We start from the raw sequence: 20313 nt of genomic DNA on the forward strand, positions 1-20313 counted from the left end.
GGAAGGGAGGCTAGACACGTTTGCAGCTGGCTGGTGGTGGGTCACAAGGCAGGAAAGGTGCCCGGTGTGGGATGGGGGTTAGTGAGGGGTGTTTCACTGGGTGGGAGACCCAGGAAGGCTTCTTAGAGGAGGTGGAACAGGGTGTGGTCCAGAATGCATCTCAGAGGGCGGATATTTCCGTGTGGAAGAAGAGGGCTTGGGTGGCATCGCAGTTACAGCTGGGCGTGCTGTTCTCATCTAGCGAGTATAGACACGCATACAGGCACCCTCACATATGCCCCGTGTCCACATACACACGTGCACATGCATGCTCCTGTACACAGACATACACAGTGTGTATAACAGACAAGCATGCTAAGAATACACAGGTGTGCACATACCGTGTACACATACATGTGAATGGTTGTGTGTGCACAGACATACACAGACACGCAGGTGCATGCTCCCTCATGTGTGTATATACACAGGCATCACTCATGCATGCCACAGATGCACACGTGTGCGCACAGATACATTCGCATGGACATACGTGCACGCAGACACACATTCACAAGCCTGTGTGTTTGCATCTGCACACAGGCTAGCAGGCCAGGCTCTCACAAACAGGCGGCATTCGCACATACACAGGGCTGCACACACAAGGAGGGGTGGTCTCCCAGGAGAAGGAGCTGTTCAGGGATCACTGGTGTCTCACCAGCAAAAGCTTCCAGCGGCCCCCGGGTCGTTCACCACTCTGGGCCAAGGCTGTGCTGTGACCTGTAACTGTGAATGTTGGGAAAACGGACTATCAGGGTTTGGGGGCCAGCCATGTGACCGTGGACAAGTCCTTGCCCTCTCCAGGCCTCAGTGCCCCATCTGGAGACAGGGACAGTCACCATCCCCTGTCCTGCCTCCTGGAGAAGGTGGTGGTGAGCGTGTGGACTGCCTAGAGCAATTTCTGGCACTCCACAGGGATACAACAGATTTTAACTATTGTTCTCACAGGAAGGAAACAGGTTGTGGGTAGGGTGGGGTGGGGCTGGGAGGGGGCACCAAGGAGGCCCTAGTCCTGCTCTGAATCATGAGTCCTGCCTTCTCCAAGGTGATGGGGTCTGTGTCACCTCCCGCATCCCCATCTATACTTCCCCATTGGCCTCTGGGAGCCAGGGTCCATGCCATGTAGCTTTGTGACACTGACCACATTAGAGTCCCCGCAGGGACTGGCGTGTTGCCTACATGAGCTCACTGAATACTCCAAGAGCCCCAAGAGGGAGGCTTTATTGCACAACTTCCAGATGGAGAAACTGAGTCCCAAGAGGGTAGGTGGAATTCTCAAGGACACCCCGCTCATAGTGTTGGAGCTGGGCTCAGACCCAGCTCATCGGACACCACACCAGACCATATGCCCTTTTCTCCAGTGATCTCCCTTCAAGGACAGGTCACTTAATTCCCACCTCACAGATGAGGAAACTGAGGCTCAGGGACGGTGGGCCACACAGCCAGAAAGTGAAGAGCCAGAATTGGTCTTTAGTAACCACACTGAACCCCCAGATTTAAGACTTCTTTCTCCCTGTGTTCCTCCCTGTCCTCCCCTCCCCAGGAGAGCTCCCTCCAAGTTACAAGGAGTTTCCGAAGAGGCTCTTGGGATTTTCTGTGCTTTAGTCCTGACCTAATATTCCCAGGCAAAGGAGTGTCCATTTTCTTGCAAATAAAGATATGGGTTGTCCTCTGGGGTCTGCTATCTAGGCATGATCTAGTGATTTCCTCTCTGGCACCCCTTTGTAAAATGTCCTTCGGATGGTTCCCTGGTGCTTGGTTGTCAGGCAGCCCCAGGTTGCCCAAGAGCCCTGCGAGGCAGGCGTTGTGTATACATGTATTAGCAGGTTCCTTAACAGTCTGAGGGTATAGGACCACAGCACGAGGAGCTGGAGTCCTACCTGGCATGGGGTGCAGGGCCGTGGTGGGGAGGCAGTCTGGGAAGGACCCCAGGGCATGACCATTAAGCAGGGCCTTGAAGGATGAGAAAGTTGCTGGGAAGGAAAAGGGAGACCAGGCTGAGGGCACAGCTCAAGCAAAATCCCAGAGAAGCAGATGTTGGTTCACTGGCCCGCCCTCCCAGCAGTGCTTAAGCCAGAATATTCTAGAGTCAGCACCCGCTACATAATTTGCAGAGCCCAGTGCAAAGTGAAAATGTGGGGCCCCTGGTTCAACATTTATTGAGGACTTCAAGGCAGTGACTGCAGACATTGACCCAAGCACAGGCCGTGTCAAAAATGGTAGTGAACCACTGTGCAGTAACGAGCAAAGAGCTGAGCTCATGTGGAGGCCCCACCTGTTACTTGCCAGCTGGGCGACCTGGGTCCATTCCTGTCCACCTCCGTGAGCCTCATCTGCCAGGGGGTGTGACTCTGCCCACCTCACAGCAACGGGGGGCTCCCAGCGCTGACATGCAGTGTGTCCCAAGCGGTCAGGGACAGTGGTTCTATTAGGTTAGGATGACAGCCTTTCCATCCGGCGGTGGTGTGCAAGGCTCTCCTGACCTGCCTTTCCAGCCCTGTCCCTGCACACCATTCCAAAAAGAACTCCACTGCCGTCGAGTCGATTCCAACTCATAGCGACCCTATAGGACAGAGTAGAACTGCCCCATAGAGTTTCCAGGGAGCGCCTGGTGGATTTGAACTGCTGACCTCTTGGGTAGCAGCCATAGCACTTAACCACTGCGCCACCAGGGTTTCCATAGCAAACCTATAAAAAAAGGACAGAGTAAAACTGCCCCTTAGGGTTTCCAAGTCTGCAACAACCTTACAGCTGGGGGGTTGTTCTTCGTTTCATCTTTGTTACGGAAGCAGACTGCCACATCTTGTTCCTACAGAGCAGTTGGTGGATTCGAACCATTGCCCTTTCAGTTAGCAGCCGAGCACTTGACCACTGACCGCCAGGGCTTTTTGTGCACACCATAGCATTCTGGTTTTTGTACTTTTCCAAACCCGTGGAGGGCATGAGGTATTCTTTATGTGTTTTATTCGCAGAGTCTTCCGTCTGCATCTTCCCCTGCCTACTCATGTCTGCTTGGCAAACTCACACCTGCAGGTTAGATGCCATGGAGATATCTCTGACCCTAGCTTCTCCCTGCCTGACCTTTGCACTATGACCCCTCCAGGGGCTGCAATGACCACCTGCACTGTAGAGCCCCTTACACTCTGAGGGGCTCTTTCACACACCATCGGACCCTCAAGAGTACCTTTGAAAGGCCTTATTCCCATTTGCCAGATGGGAAAACTAAGGCTCAGAGGTCCAAGCCCCACCCCCAAGCTTCTGGGCCAAGATCAGGCCCACATCAGGCAGGAGTGAGGACAGCAGCAGTGGAGGTGGCTTGGGCTCTGCTCTGAGGAGATGCACATGACAGCATTTTGGAAGACTGACTTTTCCCTCCTAACGCTCTGGTCCCTGCCCAGGAGCGGCCCAGAGGTCCGGCCAGCTGGGGTAGACAAGTCCCAGTCCTCTCCTCCCTGCAGGTGACTTCGCCCAGCTCACCCGCCAGGTGGGTTTGAGCTGGGTTTATGTGGTTCTGAAGCTCAGGCAGGTCCCACGTTAGGCCAGGCTGAGAAGGCCAGAGTGCCCTGAGCCACAATAGCCACAATAGCCCAGGGACAAATGAGAGGGTGTCAGTGTGGGAGTGGCAGGCAGTCCCGTACCCGGTCGTGAAACGGACCCCAACAGGCCTATGATGGATGATGTGGGGCACCAGGGATGTGAACTGGGCTGTGAACTCCAGGCTGAGGCCTTGGGGTTTGCCTACCAGCTCTGTCATGCACTCACTTTGTGACTTCCAATTAGTGACTTGCCCTGTCTGTGCCTCCATTTCCCCATCTGTAAAACAGGGATAGCAGTAGAACTTACCTCACTGATGGTGAGGAATTCAAAGATGTAAGCCACATAAAGTCCTTACAACAGTGCCTGGGACATAGCTACGATGTATAACGTGGGGATTAATGGTGGCGTGCAGGCTGGGCTGGGTGACGGTGCTGGAGGTGTCCTGGCCCAGGGAACACACCGAGGGCTCTGGGCACAGGGAGGGTTTTATTCAGGGGAGTGACATGATTCAGTTGTCATTAATGAGGCTGGAGGGTGACAGCAGGTATTGTAGGGTTGGGCTGGATTTGGGTTTTGTAGGAGGTGACCCCAAGCAGCTGTTCCTTGGAGCTCTGTGGCTACACTCCCTGGCCTGTTCCTCCAGGCCCCTTGTCTGTAGCTCCGAGCCGCCAGCAGGTACACCAGCAGCCCATTTGTCCCAAACGTCCAGGGTTACACATGGCTAGGTGGGCTTGGTGCTGGCTGCAAAGACCTTGAATACCAAGTCCAGCTCACGGCAGGCAGAGCTGGGATTCCAGTGTCCCCATGTGGCACGCCCATCAGTCCTCAGAGCCAGCTGAGAATGTGTGCCTCCCTCCTGCCCGGAATCTGCTGGCCCCCTGCCCCCAGCCTCTGCAGGCTGTCCTGACCCTGCAGCTCCTACCCCATCCTGGAGCTGGAAATAGTCTGCAGCCCACTGTTCATAGTGGGCAAATCCTGGCTTGTACTTGGAGAGCGCTGTCCTGGCAGGTCCTCTAAGCCCCAGTCCTGCTCCAGGCCTGCTGGGTAACCTGGGATGAGGCACTGCCCCTCTCTGAGCCACTGTAAATTGGTCCGTAAAGTGAGAGGGCTGGGACAGGTCAGGTGTCACAAACTGCAATGCCTTTAAGAGTCTCGATAGCCCAGCGAAGCTAGAATTATCCCTCTTGTGCAGACAAGGAAACACGAGGCACAGGGAAGTTAAGAAGCTCACCCAGGGTCACAGAACTATCGGTGTAGCTGGAAACTCAAGCCCAGTTTTGTCTGACACCATTTACATTTTTTCCCTCTAAAATCAAGCTGCCGAGCTATCTGCTCACTCCACAGCAAGGTTAGGTTGAATGCCCACTGGGCTCTAGCACCGTGCTAGGCACTTACATCCAAGCATGACTGCATTTGAGAAACTGGTTGGAGCACAGCCCTGGGCCCGGGCAGAGGTCACAGATCTGAGAGCACAGAGCATGATGGGTGGGTGTCCTCTGTGGGCAAAGGCAAGAAGCAGCTCTTCCCCCGAGCTGGAGGAGGCAGCCGCGGAGGACTGCCTGGAGGAGGGGGAAGGTGGGCTGGATTCCAGCAGAGTGGAGGGGAGGATTCATTCAGCCAGAGCTGGAAGCAGGAAATGAGCAGCTCCCCAGAGCCTGGAAGGATAGGCCATAGTTTGGCCTTAGTCCTCAGGGAACCGGGAGCCAAAAGGAACTGTGGAGCAGCAGCAGCCCCTCAGGGAAGTCCTGGAGGGCAGGGCTGGCCTCAGCGAGCTAGCTGGGGCAGGAGCGGGTGTGTTGTCCAGCTGGAGCCTCCAACTCCCCCAGAGGGGAGCAGGGAGGGGCAGGGCAGGGGCTTGTCTCCCCAGAGGGCCATACCTCTGGCCCACCATGTCCTGTTCAGTGATCTGGGCCCTTCCGGGGCCTCTCCTGGGCAGGGCCTGGAGCTGCTTACCAGGAGGAAAAGCAAGCCCGGCTTCCAGAATGTTGGGCTGTGAAGCCGCCCCAGAGCAGGGCCTACACGTGCCTAATGTGAGCCTGAGCTCAGCTCGGTAGCTTGGGGCAGGGTTGGAAGGGAAGGATGGACGACCCACCTCAGTGACATGTTGGGGACAGAGAGGCCCCGACATCAGCCCAGGGATACCCAGCCTCATCCTGTCAGACGCAGGAGGCTGGTAAGTCAGGCAAGAGGCGTCCTTCCCAGAGGGTGGCAGGTGTGGGCTCCCCCCTCAGGCTCTCCCAGAGTCTGGTGAGCGTCACTCCAGTTGTGAGTGTATGGGGCTGCATGTGCACCCAGGGACGACCCGACCTTGGCTACTAACAGGGCTGTCCAAGGACAAGCCAGGATTTGCATCAGCTGCGCTAGAAGTCCTGGGCTGTTATTCACTGTGTATTCTCCCTCCTGCTGCTGTTTGCTCACTGGCTCCAGCTACGGAGTTTCTCTGCTCCAAGAGCCACACACAGGTGGAAGGGGGCAGCCACACCCATGACCTCTGTCCCCAGGTCCAAAGCCTTCATAACCATACAGGGGGAGGGAAGCAGACTTCGAGGATGGCGTCTTTACTAGAATCATAACATCCCTGCAGGCTGGAGGATGAATGGCCTTTAGAAATTGTTTGGCCCAACCTCCTCATGGTGCAGAAGGGGAAACTGAGGCCCAGAGATAGAAGGGTGCTCAGGCGCAGCGTGGCGCTGGGCTTCCAGGTAGAGAGCTGAGCTCACTACCAGCCTAGACTGCTTTGGATGCCCATGGGGTGTAGATGCTGGTGGGGGCCGAGAGGGCAATGCTCTATGCTTGCACCAAGGTGAGACTGGTCCCCCAGGGGCTGGGGTGCAGAATTAGGGCTGAGGAAGTTCTGGGGGCCTGCAGTGTGGAGATCTGCTCGAACCAGGGCTGAGAACTGTGCAGGGTGCCCTCAGACCTGGTTCCATTAAGCCTCATTTGCATTCCTCCTCCTGTAATCATTACCTTCTGCCAAGGCTGCTACCATTAGCTTCCCCTCCCATCTGTTTACCAAGATAGCCAAGTGAGGCCTGGGGATTGCTGGCCCACAGGCCAGGGGCAGAGAGAGCGCTCTGGAGTCAGGGCCGAGTTTGAAAGCTGACAAGGTGCAAGGGGGTAAGGAGGGGACAGTGGACTCAGGAAATCAGGGGCTACCCTATTCCCTTATGGGCCCCATTCGCTGAGCCACAGCGAGTGTCCAACCGGGCCAGCAAACTGGGGTGCCCCTGGGCCTGTGAGGGTGACATATCCAGCATCTAGGAACTCCAACGGGCTTGAGGGTTAAGGGGGACTTCCTGGAGGCAGTGAAGCACAACCTGGGCCCCGAAGAATAAAAAGGACATTGAGAACCAAAAGCATCCCAAAGCGAAGGGGATAGCTGGTGCCAAGGCACGAGGCAGGTACATTCAGGGACAGATCAGCAGGCTGAGGTGGAGTGCTAAGATCGGGCAGTAAGGGAAATGAGTTTGGAAATGGCCCTTGGAGGCCAGGTGGTGGAAGAAGAAGGAAGCCTGTGCTTTGGTTCTAACTTGCTAACTGCCCCAGGCAGCTCTGCCCCACTTTGGTGCCTTGGTTTCCCTTGGATCTCTTCTGAGCTTTAGGTACCTGGAAGCCACAGCAGGGCAGTGCCTCCAGGGACTGGTCTGCCTTTGAGGAGGGTGCTAGGAGTGCCCGGGTCCTGAGGGAAGGATGCGGCTCTCACCAGGGTTGGTGGGCAGCTGGCCAGGAAGCTGCTGCTGGACGTAGGGCTCCCCTCTGGCTGGGAGAGTTACCTAAGACTCCTGGGGCTCCCCAGCCTGCACCAGCCTAGGAGGACGGGAGGCAGGCCCCCAAACTGGCCCATCTGTGGGCTAAGGACCCCCCTCTCAGGGTAGACCTTCGTGCCGAGGGTTTGGAGGATGGGCTGAGAGAGACTTCCCTTTCCCTTCCTCTTGCTGTGGGGATGGCATAGGGGATCTTCCCCAAGGCTGTGCCCCTTTTAGGCTGTGCATGCCAGAGCCAGGCCTGTGATCTGCCCAGGGCACCCTGGGTGCTTGGTGCCCCCCTCTGAGCAGTTCTCTGTGGCCACCCTGCTCAGATCAGCGTGTATTTGCTGAGCCTCCACTGACCCTCAGCTGCCTCTCACTTGCCCTTCTGCTGTCAGCAGACGGGCAGCCACAGGCCTCCTGGCCTCCGAGGACCTGGGATTGCACAAACCCCCCAAAAGTTTGCACAGCAGTCAGCTCAGACCCGTCAGCTCAGGCTGGCCTGGGTTCCCACTCTGGAAGCCTACAGGTCTTTCTGGAATAACACAGCAGCCACCCCACCGCAGGGACATGCCTGCCTCATCTCAAAGGCTCTTTACCCCTGGCTCACAGCACCTTCATACTAAGCAGGTGGGCTCTGGGGAACTGGCTTTCCAGAGGGAAGACCAGAGTCAGAAAAGGCATGAGACTTGGCCAGGATCACACAACCAAGCCAGGACTCAAACCCAGGATTCCCGGCTCCTGGTCAAAGCTTCTTTTGGGATCAAGCCAGGGCCACTAGGCAGGTGGGTAGGGCTTGGGAAGAGGAGGGGAGGATGCCTTTGGCCTGAGCCGCTGGGGGCCCAGGGAGCTAGGAGCCAGGCGGGGAGGGAGAGGCCCTGAGTCACTGCCTCCCCTCCGGGGCTCCAGCTGCTTTAATTGGCTGGGTCAGCTAGCGGTGCTGACATTTACCTGGTGGGGAGGAGGGCCTTCTCTTTCTTGAATCAAGATGCTAAAAATAACCAGACCCAGCTTCCCAGGGCCCGTGCCCAGCCAGCGCCTGCCCGCCCACCGCAGCGGCCTTTTTCCTGGGTGCAGGAAGCGAATTGCTTTGCAAGCGTTCAGTTCCTTGTGATGAGGTCTTGCTAGGGGTCTGGGGGAGGGGTGACATTGCACGCTGAGCTTCTGGGACTGAATAGGGGGGCCTGCCAGGCCCTAGCTATTGGAACCTCTACCTGAACCCCGACTTCATGTCCCTTTTCTCCTCAGTTGCAGTACCCTGCCAGGCTGGCCACCCTACCCCAGGTGGTTGGGCCCCTTTCTTGAGCTGCGGGAGTTGGGCTACCTGGGCTCTAAGAGTGGGGGTTGTGCCCCGCCCCAAGCTCTCTGGCATTACCTGGTGCTCACCTGTGTCCTGCGCAGTGCTGGACACACACAAACGGACCCCTGGCTTCCTGTCCTCAGGCTGTTCATCTTGTCACACTCCCAACCAAGAGGAGCCCAGACTTCGGACTTGGACAGGTTCAAGTCCAGCTGTGAAACCTTAGCCTCTCTTTTCTCATCTCTAAAATGGGCATTATACTCTGACCTTATCGTATTGTTGCACAAATGATAATGAGGTAATGAGCAGAGAGTGCTGGGACTGGGGAGCTGGGCCCCAGGGCCAGCAGGAGGCATCGCACTCGTCTTGGGAGTTGCTTTTGCCTTGCTGTGGAACAAGACTCTGGAAGCCTGATAAATGTGGCTGATGTGTCTGGAGCGGAAGAGGAAGGTCTTAAAGGTCCCGGCTGAGGATTGGGGACTCAAGCTCCCCCAAAACAGGGAGCTCTTGCCCATCCCTCGTGCACCTCCGCAGTGGCCAGCCACACCTGCCCAGCCTGCGTGTTTGTAGAAGTCTTGCCCTGGGTCAATGTGACCAGAATCGTGTCGACATTGGCCTGCCTCTCTCTCTGGCTTTGGGGTCAGCCCAATAGAAATAAAAGTGGTTTTCCGGGCTCTGCACTTGCCAGCTGTGGGAGCCAGGCCAGTGCCTTCACCTGTCCATGCCTCGGTTTCCTCATCGGCAAACGGGACTAATAACGCCCTTCCTCCTGAGTGTTTATATGTACAGCGTCTGCCGCAGGGTGAGGCTCCGTGCCTGTCTGTGGTCCTCGGCACGGTAGGATGTGTCGTAGCAGCGGGGTAGCAACCGCAGCCACCTGCCATTTGTTGAATGACGAGTGTCAGATGCTGTAGTAAGCACTTTACAGATAATATCTAATTTAACCCTCATGACGATCCTGCACGAGGTACCGTGTTCCAGATGACGAAACCAAGGCACAGAAAGGTCACACACAGCCTGCAAGTGGTAGAATCAAAAACCAGAATTAAAACTCAGCCCCACTAGGGTGACCAGCCAGCCTGGCCTCCCTAGAACTGACCCCACATCCCAGAAACCTCAAGGTTCCAGGCAAACCGGGAAGTTGACCAGCCTAGCCTTGTCTGAATCTACCAGCCCCACTCCTGACCCCATTGGGTCCCCCCTTGGCTCAGGGGCTTGCTGATGCACTCTGGGCTCAGTCCCCTTCTCCACCCTCCTGAGTCCCCTCTTCTGACCAGATCATCCTTGCCAGTCCCCCAGGATCTGGCCCCCAGCTCCCTCCTCCATTGCCAGCAGGAAGGGCATCTGTCCCTAGGGCTGTGCCTGCAGATGGCCAGTGGATCCTGGGCTGCCCCTCACCAGGCCTCAGTCTCCCCATTTGTACTGAGGGCCTTAGCAGCTCTGTCACTTGGGTTCTAGAGACACTCTGGAAGAGTCTTCCTTTAAAAGAAGGAGAGCTGAGTGAGCCCCCGCCCCCACCCCCGGGCCCTGCATCCAGGAGAGATTGCACTGGGCCCTTCCGGTGCATTGACGGAGTGCCCTGCTGACAAAGGAGAAAGGTCAGCAGGGGGACAGCAAGTGAGTGGCCGCCTGCCGCCTGCAGGGCCCTCCCCAAGGTCTGGACGCAGCAGGCCTGGCCTTCCTGGGGGGAGGGGCCAATCCTCCTTGGGGTCTTGGGTCAATTAATATTGATGCAGGCAGCCGCTGGGTCAGCAAAGCCCGGCCTCCAAACCCCGGAGGGCTGGGAGAGGCACCTGGGTCGTCCTTGATTCTCCCTCCCCCTCACCTCTTATCTGACGCTCAGTGAGACCCCTTAACCCTCCCTGGGCTCTGTGTCCCCCTCACCACCCTACCCCCTTCTGGTGTTCAGTTCTCACCATCTCCTGCCTCTGTCTCCTGCCACTAAAATACTGAACCCTTCACCCTAAATTCGCCGGCCTCCCACTGTTATCAGGCCTAAAGTCCAAATGCCAAGGCTAACATTAAGGCCCCTTGTGAGTTCCCCAAGCCTTCCCCGAGGACTTCAGCCTGCCCTGAGCCCTCCCCATGCTCAGACTCCTCACAGTTTCCCTTGAACTGCTGCCACGAAATTGCCCAGTGTGCCTCGTGCCCCAGCTCCAGGAGGGCAGAAAGCATCCATCTCCCCAGCCTCCACGGGGGCCAGGCCCCGATGATGGCAGGAGGTATAGTAGTTAGGTGCACAGGCTTGGGGTCATCAGTGTGGGAGTCTGAATCCAGCTTTACCACCTGCTGTGCAACCTTGGGAAGGTTCCTTAACCTCTCTGAGCCTCAGTGGTATCATTGTGAAATGTGGGTAATAATCCCCCCTTCAGAGGATGGTTGGATTGAATAAAGTGACAAATGTAGAGTATTTGCACATATTTGAGACATTTTAAGGATCAGTAAAGTTCACTATCCTCAACCATCCTCATCGTTAGGGCAGGCAGATATCATATTCGTGAGATGAGGACCCTGTCTTCCAATGGGCTCCTGTGGTTCTTTGAACAGACCCTCCATTTCTGCCCCCTCACTGCCTGCTCTTCAGCCCTAATCCTGCCCCACACCTCCTAGGATCCCTGGAAGCCCCAGCTCTCACCGGCTTCGTGTTGGCCCCTGTACACCTGTCTTGCCCTCCCCATACCACAGAATACCTTGGGTACCGGTACCAGGTTTATTGCCCTTTGCCCCATAATCCCCACATAGGACCTGGTGCACAGCAGGTGCCTGATAAGAGTGTGTTGGGCTGAATCAATAGTCACCAAGCCAAAGTCACCTCCAAGGACAGCATAGCACTGACCAGCGGGCCTCTGGGCCCATGTACAAGGCTGCTGAGGGGCATTTGTGAGACCAGGCCTGAGCACCTGGTGCCAGGGGGTAGCACACGCCCACTTGGGCCTCCTTGGTGACCGGGTGGCACCAGGGCTTAGGAGCCATGGTGGAAGGGTTTCAAAGGCTGGTTCATGTCCAGGTCTCTGAGCTGTGGCGTGGTGTTTTGTTTGCTGGGGCCCCTCCCCCATCCCATGCTTCTCTGTTAAATTGTGTTATTATATTTAAACAAATCAATTCCATTGCAGAGTTTCTCCTGTCCTAATGATGAGTTTGCAGCACAAATGCCATTGATTTTTCACAGCCCTGAAAACCAGTTGATGAATAGCACCAGGATCATCTTTGGAGAGGCACTTAGAGCATTGCCACGTGGCCCCCTTTGCACCCCATCTTATGTTCCCCCCAACACTCACAACCCCCTCTATTTAGCTGCTGCCTGGAGTCAGGACTGAAGTTGTATCATGAAAAGAGACCCTGGGCACCCCCTAGGGGCAGGGTGTCACCGCAAGGGCCCGGCCCCTTGTTCTGGTGAAACAGTCTGAGTTGAAGTTTTTATTGATTTTGGCCAAAGGCAGCAGCAAAACTCAGAGCCGAGAAGTGGTGCAGCGTGATCTTTGTCTTCACTTACAAGTTCAGAGCGCGCTCCTGAGAGTGACAGCAGATAACGGCTCAGGCACCATTTCGAGACAGAAATATGCCTGATGTGGACGGGGCTGCTAGGTCCAGGGTTATTTGAACACTGTGTTTTTAAAGGGCGGCTTCCTGAGGTTTCGTCACTGTCCACGCTGAGCAGCAAGGAACTTTGTTTAGTGAGACCCTTCGGGAGAACCGATGTTCAAAGTCATGGTTAAACAGGGCTTTGCCTTTTAGGTTACTGCCACACACTGGCCAAGTATCATTGTTCCTAATTTAGAGGCCAGCAGACCAAGTCAGGGGCCAGGAAGGGCTGCTTCTTGGCTCAGGGCTCCTGCACGGGTCAGGACTGTGCAGCCTTTCTGACACAACCCTGCTATCTCTTCACCCACCCTTGGGCTTTGTTGCCTGAGCCCAGGTGCCCAGGTCATCAGCTGGAAGGGCCTGACCGGTCATCATCCTGAGGTGTGGGCTCAGCTGTCTGCAGCCAGGACCACACACGTGTGTGAATTGGGCTGGGGCCAGGCAGGAGGGAGCAGTAGGGACTGCACCAAACTGTAGAGGGCCCGCCCTGCCTGAATGCCAAGGTGGTTTGAGAACCCAGGCCCATAGCGCTATAGGAATGGGCCTGGGGGCTGATCACCTGCCTCCCCGACTTCAGCTCAGCCTTTGCTGGGGAGATAAGACTGCTCAGAGGTGGAAGCCATTTTTGAGGTCATCCCACAAGGCGGTGTCGGGCTGGGGCTTGCGTCTGGGTTGGGGAGGACAGGCTTCTGAGGCCAGTGCTCCTCCCCTGCCCCCCAGGCCTAGCTAGAGGGGTGGGGCACGGGAGCAGTTCGGGGCTTCTGTTCTGGGGAAGACAGGCCTTCACTCAGGAGGTCTAAGTGTGGCCCAGGCTGCCCCCCTTCCTTCGCCTACAGAGCAGGCCCCCTCCCTGGCCTCCCTGCAGACAAACCTCCTGTTCTCCTAATCAGGTTAGCCTCCTGCTCCATGAGCTGGACCAGCTGCCTCTAATGGCCTGTCGATTGGGCCCTCTCCTGGCTTGGATGGTGGGGGAGGGGAAGGTCAGGAAAGAACTGAGAGTGGAAAGGGGCTGCCCTATTCCCTCCGTGCAAACCTTTCTGCAGCTTCTAGATCAAGTCTACACTCTTAGCCTGGCAACCCAGATCCACCGCTATTGGACCCTGCTTACTTCTCCGGCCTCTGCACCCCTGTTGCATGCTCTCCTGCAGTCACACAACCCTATTTCCCACCGCCCTGCCTTTGCGCACGGAGGTCCTTTTGCTGCTTCCCACCTTCCCAGAAAACTCCTGCGCATTCTTCAAAACCCTACTCATGTCTCTTGCTCCCGGCTGCCTCCTCTCTGGACTCCTACCTCTGTGCTCTCACAGCTCTGTCTGAGTAAGCCTCTATTCAATCCCACTGCGTTGGAATGCATTCCTCCTGGGTCTGATTTCCCCCTCCTCTCTGGGGCTCAGGATGCAGCACAGAGAAGCGGTCAGTGGAGGAACAGGGCCAGCAAAGAAGAGAGATGAGACCCGGCAAGGGAAAGAGACAGACAAGAGTGGACGAACAGCTGCTCCTAGCCCCTTCGCAAGCTCCAGCCTGCTTCCTCCTGGGGAGGCCCTTCCCAGGCGACTCCTGACAGGCCCCAATACTAGTTCCTGCCTGAAATAGACACGTGGGGGCCTTGGTGGTGCATTCTCACAGCCCAGTGCTAAGCACCACCCTCACCCATTCCTTAGGTACTGCGGCTCCCTCCCCTCCAAGGGCCTTGCCCTGCAACCGAGACCCCTCCCCCAGCAGTGCCCAGGCCTCGCCCTTCTGTTCCTGCTAACTTTGTTTTATAAATAAATTATATAAATAGGCTCCTCTGATTCCTGGGAGCACGCAGTGCTTAAGGACTGGGGCACTGCCGTAGGCATAATTGTACTACCGAATCCATCAGCTGCCTAATTACCATTCATTTTGCATTTATTTCTGCTAATTAAAAAGAGAGAACTCCTAACAACTTTTACGTAAATACTATATTTGTTCTATGTAAAGATGGGATGCTGATTTGCTAGTGATTAGCTGATTATCTAATTTTATAGCTGTCTCCCAGGACAGCCCTGCCTCCCCTTTGTACCGCAGACACCTCTGGGGGGGGGCCCCCAATCAGGCGTGAGAGGAGGGGGTCAGAGGGAGGTCCACTCGGGGATTAGTGGGCCCCATGGGAGGCCCAGGAGTCATCTGGAGCCCCAGGCACCCCTGGGTGTCAGGTGGCTGCAGCCTTTGACTGGTAGAGCTGTACAGATGGAGAAACGGAGGCCAGGAGAGCTCTAGCATCCCAGCAAGACAGTGCTAGGAGATGGGTCCTGACCCAGGTGTTTGGACTCCCATTCTAGTGCTCACCCCACTGTGTTGTGCTGTTCCCAGAAGAAATTTGCTGTGAGATGGCGTTATCTGCTGCTGGAGAAGTATCGGGGCCAAACTCTAGCCCATGCGGAGGAAAGGGGTAGGCTGGTGTGAAGGCTGAGCCCAGGGCCCAAACCAGACCCTCTGTGTGCTCTTCTGAAAACCTCTCGCTCCTCTAGCTTCTCAGGCCCTGCCCCCACTGCCCCTCTGTGCACTCTCCTGACTTTCTCTCTCCCCGCTCTTGTTTCCTTCCCTCTTTTCTTTCTTTCCCCATTCTCTCTCTCTCCTCCCTTCGTGTCTCTCTCTTTCTCCTCCCCTCCCCTTCACCCCATCCCCTCCCTTGCTCCTTCTTTGTCTCATTCTCCCCTCCCTGCTCCTTTCTCTGTCTCTGCAGGACCCAGACCTCCCAGGACACTCCCACACCCTATCTAAGCCCTACACCCAGAATTAGAAAAATATCTGTAATTAATACACTAAACACATGATTTCACAGATAATATTGCTTTGCTAAAACCAAACCCATTGCCATCGAGTCAATTCTGACTCATAGCAACCCTATAGGACAGAGTAGAACTGCCCCGTAGTTTCCAAGGAGCTCCTGGTGGATTTGTTCTGCCGCCCTTTTTTTAGCAGCCGTAGCTCTTAACCACTACACCACCAGGGTTTCCGATATTGCTTCAGCCCAGGCTAAATAAAAAGAAAGTGATTGGTGTAAATAAAAAAGTTTAAATAAGAATAAGTAAACAATGCATGTGGAACACGGAAGTGACTTAAGGCATCTAGTAACTGAAGTTGGGGGCACCCTCGGGGAGGGTCTGGGAACACCAGAGCAGAAGGCCAGGTGGGTGCGGTCAGTGTCCGCAAGGACCTGAGCGCAGGTTTGGTGAGTTCCCGGCCTGCAGGGCACCACTGCCCCAGCCTGCAGTCGAAAGGAGTTAGCCCAGAGAGATGAGTCACCTGCACGTCCAGAAGGCAGTGTAAATGGCACTTGTGTTCCGGGAAGCCAGGAACTGCCCATCTCACACGGAGTGACCAAGTGTGGACAGGTCGCTCCATGGGCCCCCATGGCTGGCTGGCCTCCCCACGCAGTGGTTGACCCTCTGCTTTTCCCTCACCGACCAATCTGAAAATGGCCAGTTCTAGATGTAAAGGAAGAATGGCTTTCTCAAGGCCAGCGTGTTGTCTGGCAGCAGAGAGGTCAGGGTCAGGGTCGGGCTGCTGGAAATCCTGGAGCCCCGGCGTGGACAGGCCAGGGTTCCAGAGGTGGCTGCTGCCCTCCTGAGCTTCAGGCTCACCTCCTTCTCTGTAAAAGGCTGCAATTGTGCTTGCTCCCCTGGGTTGCTAAAAGGATTCCTTGAGGCCCCATGCAGAGCCCTTCTTGGAGCAGTGTGCAGTTAATAGCAAGCCCGATACTGGGCCCAGGGCCCCCCTCCAGCCTCCACTGCCGCCGCCAGGGTGTCTGTGAGACGACCCCACTGCCGCCAGAGATCTCCCGCTCACCAGCACTTTTATCACCGTGCACACAATCGGGGGAAGCCTGGAAGGCCGCTGGGGCCTCGGGCAGATGGAAAACAAAGAGAGAAAACAAAGGCGCCCCTCTGAGGAGGCCAAAAGGCACGCTGCCTCTTCCCTTAGATGTCCGCCAGGCCTGGCCACCCCTGGGCTGTAGGAGGCCTGTCCCGCCCCTGCCCCTCCAGAAGGCTAACCGTGGACCTCACATGGAGTTTGAGGTTGTCCCCAATAGACACTCGCTGGGTGACCCTTGCTAGGAAAGCCCCTTCCCCTCTCCAACCTTTTTTTGCATCTGAAATGAGGGAGCTGGACAGCATACTGTGTGGTCTTCCGCAAACCCTCCCCCCTCCCTCTGGGACTCCTTGAGGTGGGCCCAGCTCATCTCTGGGAACCCCAGTCCCAGAAAGCCCAGGTGACACCCACTTTCATCCAGGGAGAAGACACTGGAGAGCCCGGGCAGACAGGCCAAGATTGTAGTACCGGGCGCTTGATGCACTGGTGTGGAATGAATGAACGGTTCCATCAAAATGGGGCTTGGCTCAGCACTGGCCCTTGGCCTCTGCTGCTGTGCCAGGCTCGCAGGAAGAGGAAGCTCTCACAGCACCTTCCAGAGTGGTGGCAACCAGAAATAGCTGAGGACACACACCGGTGCCAGTGCCAGGATGCCTGGCTCCATATCCGGTGTGGCCCTGGGTGGATTGCCTAACCTCTCGGTGTCTGCTTCCTTATCAGTTAAAATGGGTCTAGTACCTACCTCACTGGCTTGTGGTGAGATTAAATAAATTAATTCACGTAAAGTACTTAGAGCGGTACCAGGTAAAGGTACCAGGTAAAGGTTCATCCGTGTTAGGCGTTGTCGTTATCAGTTTCGTCACTATTTTTATGATTAGAAGTGAATTTACCAGGAATTCCATGAAGCTTTAGCGCCTGAGTCTCTCTCCTGCAGGGCCTGGTGAGGACTGGGAGCTGCTGGGAGCCATGGAGTGTTGTAGTGGGGAGGAGCAGCGTATTGCAGTCAGGGTGTTTCTGTGTAAGCATTTCTAGTAAATTGCTTAAAGAGGTGTCATGAGAAAAGGGCCTGGATCCCTAGGGTCTGAGAATCTGTTGTGATTTATTTTCTCGTTTTAAATATGCTCTTCCATTCCTGGTTTTGTATTTGTGATCATATATATGTATGTACACAGACACACACACATATATATGTCCCTCTGTGGGCAGGCACAGAGGCGGTTGAGGCCATGGGAAACAGGTTGCTGAGTTGGAACTGTTGTCTCTGAGGCCATTGGGGGTAGCTGGCTGTGTGCCAAACCCCAAGGTTAGTGCTGGGTGGGGACACAGCATGGCCCCTGCCCGCTGGGAGTTCTTGAGGTAGCTGGGACCACAGACTCACTTGCACCTGGAAGGGTGAGGAGTGGGCAGAAAAAGGCGGACTTAGACCCTGTCGCATCTGCACCTCAGAGAGGTGTCAAGAGAACCCAAAGGTCATGAGGACTGGGCACTGGGGAGGGTCTTCTGGAGGAGGGGGCCTTGGTGGGGAGACCCAGGGTGGGAGCCATGGCCTTGGCGCCTCCACCCGCAGCAGGGCCTCTCGGCCAGGCTCTGACAGGGACATTTATAACTCACAGCTGTGCGGTCCTGGGCTCAACTGACTGTGGTAAACCGATCTGGCTTCAGGAAGTCGAGTCCCGAGGCCACTCCCTACCCGACCCCCATGCTCTCCTTCACCTCCTGACACCCACATCCTGTTCTCAGAGGGAGGGGTGGGCAGCCGTGGCACGGGAACAGAGGCCCAGCCAGGGTCCCCAACCCGAGGGCCGAGCAGGGGAGGGCACAGAGAGTTTGTGAGGCCTGAAAGCTTCGTGGCCTCCACGGTCAGTTGTCAGGGCTTGTCCCTCAAGGCACATCCAGGGGGGCTCAGGCCCAGAGAGGGCCAGAGCTGCCCCAGGTGCCCACTGGGCCAGAGGACTGAGAGCTCAGGTTGTGGAACTTAGGGGTGTGTCCTGGATTTCCACATCTAACTGGAGAGAGGATTATTCTTCAGCCCCTGCAGACCAGCTCCAGCCTGGGGGGGGGGGGGTGTGGCCTGATGGAAAGGGGCTGAGGTGAGCCAGAGGCCTCAGAGAATGCTGGGAAAAGACATCATCTTGGGCCCCGGGCCTCTGCCTGGGCTGCAGCCTCCATTAAGGACGCGACACCAAATTCCTCAAGAGGCCTTTTACCAACTCCCTAGATTCTTACAGCAAAAAAGTTTGGGGAAAAGAATGGTCTTGCCCAGTGCTGGAAAGAGAGGATAGTACTGAAAGATTCCAGCATACCTTGATTTGACCCCTCACCGCCCTTGGCCTGATTTGCTAACTGATTCTTGGACTCCTGATGGGGCTTTGGCCCTGTCAGCCTCCCAATCCTCCCCACGCCTCGCTTTGGTAAATGATAGCGAGCTTGGCCCGCAGAACTCTGGTGATTCCTGGCAAGATTCTAGAATTAGCACCAGAAAGAACATGTATTTTTGTTTCATTAGTTATGTATTTATTAAGGCATGTTGGAAATATAGAACTAGCATGTCCAATCAGTTTTTTCATGGGAATGATTGCTTTGGCCAAGGGGAGATTTGTTGAAGTTAAAAAAAAAAAAAAGTGAGTTGAAGATTAATGTTAATGAAATCATCACACAGGTGGTACTCAGCTCAGACCAAGAGTCAGGAAGGGCAGAGAAGGTCTGAAGTTTGGAGAACACAAAATGAATGACCACCAGGTTTCCGGGCGCTTTCAGTTCCATTTCTGGGCCTCCTGCCTGGAGTGTAAGCGGTGCCTCAGAAGGGGGCTAGGAGAGGAGAGGCAGCAGAGAGGGAGCTGTTTTTCTGAGGGGCTCCTGCACAAATAACAGGGCTCCCAGAGCCGGCCAGAGGTCTGCTGAGTGATTCATAATGAGGAAAGAATTCAGGCAGGGGTCAGAGTGTGACTTTGGAAGTGGCTGCCGGCCGCGGTGTGAGATAATTCCCCGAAGCACAGAGAGCAGAGCCCTGAAGGGCTTTGTACAGTGGCTAAAAATACCCCCAACAGCTTCTCCCTGTCGCCCTGCCTAGGGAGGCAATGACTTTCTGCTCTTCTCACCAAGAAGGAAAAGACAACAACACAAAGCCCCCAAGCCCCAGAAGAAACAAAACTTAGATGTTAAAAAAAAGAAAGAGAATCCACTAGGAGTTGTTGGCTTAGATCGTGGTGAGGCCAGGAGGACACAGCCTGCGCTGATAAATCAGGCGTCCCAGGCGTGCTTAAGTGATCCGGGAGGCCATAGAGATTAGCCCGGTGGCTGGGGACAGAGGTGGGAGGGAAGTGGACCTCGGCCTGCGTCCCTGGCTCCTCACGTCATGCCCGTCTCTCTCTCTCTGTGCCCAGACAGAGCGGGAGACCCACTGGCGTCAGACCGATGCTGCGAGGGCTGTGAGCAGAGGGAGCCACCGTCCATCCCTGAGCTGCCAGATCCAGAAAGGTAACGCCAGACCTCTGGCACCCTGATGTCCAGGCCATGTGGCCACCGTCGCCCGGAACTTGGGTGGGGTAGGGGGCAGACAGCTGGGTAGTGATGGGGCTGGGCCAGAACCCTTTCTCCCAGGCTTTCTGGACCTGGCTGAAGAGTTTCTCTGTAACTCCTGTGTGGTGTTCGTAAACCCGTTGCCATCGAGTCGATTCCAGCTCACGGCGACCCCACGTTACAGAGCAGAACCACTCCGTAGGGTTTTCTTGGCCGTAATCTTTATAGAAGCAGTTCACAGGGCTTTCTTCCATGGCACCTCTGGGGGAGTTCAAACCACCAACCTGTTGGTTAATAGTTAAACACAAACCACTTGCGCCAACCAGGGACCTTGTGGTGTCCATATTGGACACAAAATGCTTCTGGGCTTTAGTTTGTCCATCTCTAAAATGGGTGCTGGACTCAGGTCTCCCATTTGCTCCAACTCTCGAGGATTCTGTGAATTAGTTAGGTCTGAGTAGTATTTAAAGTTGAGCCATCTTAGCAGCCTCTGGTTGGAGCCAAGGGTCCTGGCCCTTGTGGGAGCAACACCGGCACCCCAAGGTCACCAGGGCCCTGCCAGGGCTTGAGAAGAGAGGGTTTTCTGACGCAGGAGACAGGTCCGCTGGAGGTGTGGCTGTGGTCTCCCTGTGGCAGCATTCGAAACTCCAAAACATCTCCCTGGCAGCCCTGGGCAAGAATAATTATCTGCGTTTTCAGACAACGAGACCAAGGCACAGGCAGTAATGGGCCTGCTGGGGATCACACAGCAAGCTC

General features: G+C 55.8%; 1 protein-coding gene across 8 annotated transcripts in view; it reads left to right on the forward strand.

Moving 5' to 3' along the window:
- The window catches only part of ZMIZ1 (zinc finger MIZ-type containing 1), a 257806-nt gene that overhangs the window by 51665 nt on the left and 185828 nt on the right, over positions 1-20313 (forward strand). For 6 of the 8 annotated variants that reach the window (XM_064269786.1, XM_064269785.1, XM_064269792.1 and 3 more), the window contains exon 2: positions 19426-19515. The gene's annotated coding sequence lies outside the window, so the exon portion shown is untranslated. Of the gene's footprint in view, positions 1-19421; positions 19516-20313 lie in introns of those variants that run through there. The other 2 variants (XM_064269791.1, XM_064269788.1) reach the window with 1 other exon arrangement.

The sequence above is a fragment of the Loxodonta africana genome, chromosome 16 (assembly GCF_030014295.1).
Source record: "Loxodonta africana isolate mLoxAfr1 chromosome 16, mLoxAfr1.hap2, whole genome shotgun sequence".
NCBI classification, from domain to species: domain Eukaryota; kingdom Metazoa; phylum Chordata; class Mammalia; order Proboscidea; family Elephantidae; genus Loxodonta; species Loxodonta africana.